The sequence below is a fragment of the Lactuca sativa genome, chromosome 5, assembly GCF_002870075.4.
Source record: "Lactuca sativa cultivar Salinas chromosome 5, Lsat_Salinas_v11, whole genome shotgun sequence".
Taxonomy (NCBI): domain Eukaryota; kingdom Viridiplantae; phylum Streptophyta; class Magnoliopsida; order Asterales; family Asteraceae; genus Lactuca; species Lactuca sativa.
Genome location: NC_056627.2, coordinates 66,000,474 through 66,008,814, shown reverse-complemented (window position 1 = coordinate 66,008,814; position 8,341 = coordinate 66,000,474).

The window sequence follows — 8,341 nt, the reverse complement described above, 5'->3', positions numbered from 1 at the left end:
TTTTCTGGCCGAGAAACTTGGGGATGTCACAGAGGGATTGGGCCTAATTTAGAAAATTGGGCCACTAGTGGGCCACTAGTGTGCTTGGGAAGCCTACCTAGTGTTGGGCCTTTTTTATTATGGGTTTGGGCCTTAGATAAGGACCAAGTGATGTTGGGTTATGAGCATTCTAACAGTCCTAAGTGTACATGCAACCCTAAATACCTTGGATCTATGTTTTCTCTATTATACATGCAAATATGAACTTTCCAAGGTATTCATCCTAACTAGCATAATAACATTGATTCATATGAATATAACAAGTTAGAATTACATACCTCTTTGATGTATAATGTCTTCATGAAGCTTGAGTGCCTAGTGCCCCAAGTGTGACACCTCAAATGGTTCATACAACACCAAATACACATGGAATGACTTGAGAGAAAACCCCACTTCATGAAAATCGGCTAGCCATTTCTCATCTCACATATATTGGCCAATTTTTCCCAACAATATGATCTTTATATAGTGTCACAATTAGGGTAAACCCTAATTGTCATGGATTTCCATTTCCTTGGATCCATGGGTTCAAATACACCATGGAGCATCCTATGGGTTTTAGCCCAACTTGATAATCCATGGAGTCTTAGCCCAATATACAAGTATGGATGATTTACACAATCAACCCATATATTTAATTACTGTTCTTTTGATCACTTAATTAATCCTATATTAATTCTTGATCAATACTAATTAAATAATCTTATTATTATATTAGAACTTATAATATATTAATAAACCATAACTATTATTTCTCTCATTTTAGTCTATCCAAATGCAAGATGCCATGCAAACCAAATGGACCATGCCGAGTCGGGTCAAGTCTAACCAATTATAGTTATGGACTTAGACATTAATCCAACAGTCTCCCACATGGATAAGTCTAAAACTATTATTGCGTATGACTTCAAGAACCGACTGGCAATCGTAGCACTCAAAAGCTTCTGTCGAACTCTGACCTTGTCGATAAACTCTGACCTTTGTCAATGAGTCATCCATTAGATAAGGGATCATATATTCCTCCATTCTAGATATCATATGGACTGAGACATGGATTATATTCATTCTCTCTGTCCATTTTTTGTTTCCCGATTTCCGATGTATGAAGACTGACTAATTGAACAAATCGAATCAGTCCTGGCCCGGCCACACACTTACATTTGTCATCACCAAATCATCGAGGGTCCACATAAATCGCTTTTATCCCGAAGGTAAAAGGAATGGATAAACTTTGAGTCATATGGCTTGTTCTACTACTTGTTGAATCATACTCAAAGGTGCGTTTTATAACATGGAGTTACCGAATGCGTTTTCGTGCAATCAATGTACAACCAACTCATAGTAACAACTCGTATCTGTAGGTTTGAAGAATATAAGATATTATCGTCTCATGATCACTCGTGATAAAATCCATGAAGTGATTCAAATGAGCGCGGGTTGAATCCAGTACTCAGAACTTATGAGCACTCATGAGTGTTGTAGCACAACTTTGTCCACCAACTTGGACCTCTACAAGCTAACCCATGACAGTCTTGATTCATATCTACTTCCAACATATGACTGACTGTCGATGGGTTTGAATAACTTAGTCTTTCCGGAAGAATAACCTAGTTATTATGGAAGTCAAAACATGCAAGGTGAAAGACAAGAATAAATGAATCTAATATGGTATCAAAACCTATGAATATAAATAAAACACTTTCTATTTATCACCATACTAATTACTCATTATTCATTGTTTCGGTTTTATCAACTTTATACTTGAATTAAAACACTAGGTGTCCCATGCTCCAAGCATGTACATTATGTTTTCTAAACAATAGCTTTGCCATACACCAAGTATGCACTCTATGTTTGTCTATGATCTTTACTTTGTGAATTAGATCAATTGAGCATAACTCCAATGATCCTCTTTTCACAGTCCCAAATCCTTACTGCAAATGCAAGAATTCCAAATGCATGTCATTTACTGAAATCTGTTAGATTCTAAAATTATAAGCATTGATCCTCTTGTAATGATTATGAACAAAGTCGCAAAGACTTGACAACAAACATTACAGAGCATTCCAAAGGAGAAAAACTCCTTGGAAACATCCTTCTTGCATTAAGTTTCCTAATCTTACACAGATTGAATAATTTCTAACTTTGAAACATTTCCATATTCCATTTTGACTATCACTTCTGAACAAGAGTTGCCTCCTTACAGATTATGTCAATCTGGTCCTTCCAGAATTAACACTATACTTCCAACTGTCCCTGAGCAACCAATATTTGGTAAACCTTAGATTGCCTCAACAATTGCTTAATCCTTTTACTCATATCCAATTCTAGACCATTTCTCTTCTTAATGCCCCAGGCATTTGGAAAATTTTAGAAATGATGAATATAGCACATGTAATCGATCCTATATCCGAAGCATATGGTGTTAGATATAGTGTCTAAGTTCATAACTATATTTGGTATGTACTTGACCCGACCCGACATGGTCCATTTGGGTTGCACTTCACCCGAACAATTATTGGATAATATTTGAGAATAGTACAAGTTATGATTTATTAATATATTATAAGTTCTAATATATTAATATAAGATCATATTATTTAATTAGTAGTGATCTATAATTAATCTAGGATTAATTTAGTGATCAAAGATATTACTAATTAAATATGGGCTTCTATATTTATATGATGTGGGCTTATGCTTATTTGGAATGGGCTAGGCTTGCATGGAAAAGTCCATGGATACTCCATGGAGCTTTAACCCATGGATCTCATGGAAATGAAGAGACATGGGTATTAGGGTTTACATGGATGTTACCCTAATCCACCACACTATATAAAGGAGGCTTTGGTTCTTGAAATCATACTAGTTGACACTTGTTGAGGTGAGGCCGATTTCAAGATAGTAGTATCTATTCTCTCAAAGTTCCAAGTTTGTGGTGATTTGTGATTTCCACTTGAGGCATCCACACTATTGGTGCTAGGCTCTAAAACTCCAAGAAATCAACTACTACTTCAAGGTAAGCATTTCTACTAGCTTTATTTGATTCATGTTCCCCATGCCATGCTAGTTAGGATATGAACCTTGGAAAAATAATTATTTGCATGTATCTTAGACAAACATAGATCCAAGGTTTATTAGGGTTGCATGTACACTTAGGAAGTGTTAGAATGCTCAAAACCTATCATATGGGACACGATTCATGATGTCTCACATAAAGACTAAACCAGTCTTTTGCTATAATATTTCCATTTCAATTTGCCAAGTTCTCATAATTCAGATTATTAAAAGGGGTGTCGTAATCATAATCGAATTTTAGAACGCAAATAATGGACCCATATATAGAATTTCCTTATGTTGAGCCATTCCAACATGAAATTCATATATATTCTTGACTAAATTTGATTAAAATCTCAATCTAATCTTATATAATTGAAATGAAGTATAATTTCCTCTCCCTTAATTATAGCAAAACAACTTTTTCCCAATTGAAACCTTTTGTTTTCTATATTTAACATTGCTAACTTGCAAGCTTTATCATAATTATCATGCTCCCACTAACATGATGATTATTAGCATAACACTTATGCATCCACTATCTTTGACATGTACTCAAAAATCAGTTGGACTTCTAGAAATCAATACCCTATTGACTTTCTTACCAAAGTTCATATTTCTGATACTAGATTGTTTTGATAAAAATTTATCAAAATCATACACCTTGCCTTAGATAGCACACTTGTGTGTCTAAACAATTTTAAGAACTATGAAAAGGGATGCCGTAATCATAGTCTCAATTGTTTAGACCTTTTCCACTTCTCACAAGTCCATGTTAGTGTGTCGGTTAACCACACATGCTCCACTAACGACTTTGAGAATGCAAATATCACAATTGCTATCTAGCTAAAATCTACTTAGTGAAAGTGTTTCCTCACCATCATTTTCATGAATCAGAGAGAAACCTTATGACACTTAGATTTAATGGTGTATGTGTTCTTATCCATGTGAATTATCAAAACCATAGTCACAAGACAAGGATAATGACAAATCCAAACTCATATGGACTGAACTCAATCTTAATTTCTTGCCATCTGGCAGCTCAAGGGCCTGCCATTGCTTCCAAGTTGTTGTGTAACCAATTGAGAACTCTAAGAACTCATATGCAAAGCCAACTTTAATTGGAATGGGCATAGAATATGTCAACACGATAGGTTATAAACCTCAAGTCGTGTGCTAGTGAAGAACTTCAGGTTTTATTCTTGATTAGTTCTTGAGACTTTCAAGACCTTTAAGACTCCCACTGTCCTCTTGACATATAAGACTTTCTTGTCAGATATTCAAGAGATGGTATGGATTCTAATCAAGACAAACACTTCACACAATTGGCCTTAGTTGGTCTTTGTTTTATCCAAAACATCACAACTTACCAATTTCAAATGTACAAGAGTAGAAAACTTTTACTCTTACATTTGACATGTGTTTTAAACCTTCTCTAAGACATGTCAATCAAGTTACAATCTTGGATTATGACTCTAAGACTTGTATTGGAACGAAGTATGACTCATCTTCTTCATTTAACCATTTCAACAATTCAAGATTCCTCTTCTTAGCTATCAGAATTCACTTAGAGGATGAATTGTGATATGGTTTCTTAATCATTAAGATGATCATATAACATGATACTAAAGTACTCTCCCATCTTTTTAGATTTGAGAAACTTTTATCTTTCTGTCATAATTTGATTCTTCTTATTCTCTCTGCCATACATTGGGACCTTTCTAATGTATCAGAATTACACTTACACTTGCAAGTGTAACCATATTTACTAAACTTTAGTACATCATGACGAATAGTCTTATCAATCTTTTGTGGTGGACTTAATCAGTTTACAAGATTGTGTACTCGATCCCTTAGTCCTTTACATGACTCACACATCCATGTGAACAAGTAGTTAGTCTTAAATTTTCCAATGCTTGAAAGTTCTCATTCATCATGCTATACAACTTGCATGATTCCAAGTCTCTATCCACCTGAAACTTGGGTGATGAGAATCTTTCCTTATTTGGTAAATTTAAAAAATACCACAAATGAAAGAATCAAATTCATATCTCCACTCTTGCTCTTAATGGAATCTTATAAGCAACACAGTTTTTAACAAATCCCATTGTAAGGATATTTAAAATAAATAAAATCAAATTTTTTCCTTTTATTTAAAACCTTTGCGGAAAAACTATCCTTACAGTGCAAAAGCACATGAAAACTTTGTTGTTATCTATTCCTAAGCAAAATATCATAACTCCTAAGAAGTAGCTCAAGAATCCGATCTTCAAACTATGCAATAGAAATCCATCTACGCGATCAGATTCAACATATTCTTTCTTTAAGTTTCTTCAATTTTTCTTTGATTCTTAAAACATCAACATGTGACCCAATCACATCATATATCAAGAATCTCAGAATAGAAACTTAGCAGAGTTAGATAGTGGACTTTACCTGAAGTAAAGTTAAACTTATTGACTTTAACATCCTTAGGTAAGTTTGGCATCTTCGCAACTAATGTCCCTTCCTTTGGCAATGGACCCTTGATAATGGGACTATCTCAGACTTAGCCTCTCTCTTTACCATTTGGTCAACCAAGTTGACTATGGCCGATCCCTTTCTATTGGGAAGAGAAGGCTTTTTCTGGATTTCCAGTGTCACCATTTTCAATGTCCACAAAGTGTTGGGAAGTCGAACTTCTTAATCAAATTTGCTTTACTATCCTTCCAAATAGTTGCTGATTTAGCAGCACCAAGCAAATAGATAAGATTATTAAGGGTCTTGTCATAGTCTGTTTCATAGGAGTCCCAAAGGAACTCACTATGTGACTTAGAAAGTAGTTGAGCCACCATCTTTCTCAAGACTTTGACACCCAACTCTCTCGGCTTGTCAATATGTGACTACATCTCCAAGATGTGATCACACATAGACCTTTACTTGCCAATAGGGCTTGAGTGACCTTAAACTTTTCAAGAACTTGTGGGTTAGGGAGAATAATTGAGGAGGTGAAAGAAGTATGATTTCCATGGGACATCATCTTCATTTAGGAAAGCTTGTTTCAAGAGACTTGAGAAGATCATAAATGTCTAAACCAGACATCTTTTTAGGAGATATTCAAGATAGTTGATCTAAAGTCCTTAATATGACACCCAATATGAAATAGTAAGGCTAGGACCCAACAAACTATTTTATAACTTAGAAGAGGGATTCCGTAATCCAAGCTATAAAATATTTGAAGGTAGGTGAATGACGATTCACCAATTTCCAAAAAGATAAACGAAATGAATTATTAGGTTTTAATTGGTTTTGAAACTCCTAGATCTTTTGAGATTCATTGAACTGTTCAATGGCATGTTTCAATCTCGAGTGTGCCCTTCAGGTTTTGTGACTGGGATGCTGAGGATCACAAAACAAGGTGTGAAGTAACCATGAAAATATACTTGGTACCCTTAATATTTACCCCTTAATCGATGTGACGGTTAACCACACACGCTCCATCGATACTATGATAAATATTAAGTTACCCTTTTCCTACCTTGTTAAGTCCAGGTTAGTGTGTCGGTTAACTACACATGCTCCACTAACGGCTTAAATAGAGTGCAAAGTGTAATTTCATGGATTAGCAGCTTATTAATTTTTCCTAAGTAATTAAGATTGGGTATTTATAAAATGTTTAGTTACTTAGTATTTATCATTAATACTTTTAATGAAGGGAGAATTATAGTCCTTGTCCTACCCGTTCGGCTAACGACCCTCCACTAGTCAAGGAAGCGGTGGATGAGAGTGGACACCCATTAAACTGCCATTTTATAGGCAGTAACCTTATACCCCCCTTATAGACCGGCTTCGTGAATGAGGCCTACTAACGGTAAGACTGACTTTACTCTTATACATATATATAAATATTATTAACTTATAATATTATAAAGTATAAGGGTTGAATTTTAACTTTTAAAATTCTAAGGGCTAACTTGGAATTAAAGTATTCATAAGAGAAATTTTTCAAATTCCAAAACTTGAGGGCAAGTTTTGAAACTATTCAAAACTAATTAATTCCATAACTTATGTATTTAAAGTAGTTTTAATTAAAAGACTCTTCAAGTTCCATAACTTGAGGACAAGTTATGGAAGACTTTAAACTAATAAAAGAATGTAACTTTTCTTTATTTTGTAACTTATGGAATTAATTCAGGTTACACATTTTATTACTTAATGAAGTGACTCTTGAACCTCCATAACTTGAGGACAAGACTCTTCATTTTTTGTAACCATTGCCAACTTTTATGAGTTTTATGAAACTTAAATGTGACTTTTCATATAACTTGAGGACAAGTTACAAAAACACATTTTAGAATCAACTCTTAGATTAAAATGGATTGAAAACACATAATTAATTAACTTTTCTATTAATCTAAGCAACTCATAAGAACAAGATAAGTCACATCCAACTTTTTCATGTAATTAGCATAACTTTTAGACTAATACAAAACATGAATCTATTGACAATTACCTTTGAAATTGGATTAGCATAAACATTACCACATCAAAAACAAGTTTATAAGGTCAAAAACAGCTTAGGGTAATGTTCCTAGTCCAATTCCAGCCAAAACAGCAAACAACAAGCTGTCAGCACCCAAAACTCGTCGAGTTCCTTAAGAAACTCGTCGAGTTCATGCCCAAAATGATGAAATCGTCGAGTTTTTCGCATAAACTCGTCGAGTTTTATCGTCTGGACATATTCAAATTTGAATAAACACATTTGCATCAAGTATAAGAGAAAACAAGCCTAGGCTCTGATACCACTGTTGGGTTATGAGCATTCTAACACTCCTAAGTGTACATGCAACCCTAAATACCTTGGATCTATGTTTTCTCTATTATACATGCAAATATGAACTCTCCAAGGTATTCATCCTAACTAGCATAATAACATTGATTCATATGAATATAACAAGTTAGAATTACAAACCTCTTTGATGTAGAATGTCTTCATGAAGCTTGAGTGCCTAGTGCCCCAAGTGTGACACCTCAAATGGTTCACACAATACCTAATAAACATGGAATGACTTGAGAGAAAACCCCACTTCATGAAAATCGGCTAGCCCTTTCTAATCTCACATATATTGTCCGATTTTTCCCAATAATATGATCTTTATATAGTGTCACAATTAGTGTAAACCCTAATTGGCATGGATTTCCATTTCCTTGGATCCATGGGTTCAAATACACCACGGAGCATCAATGGAGCAACCTATGGGTTTTA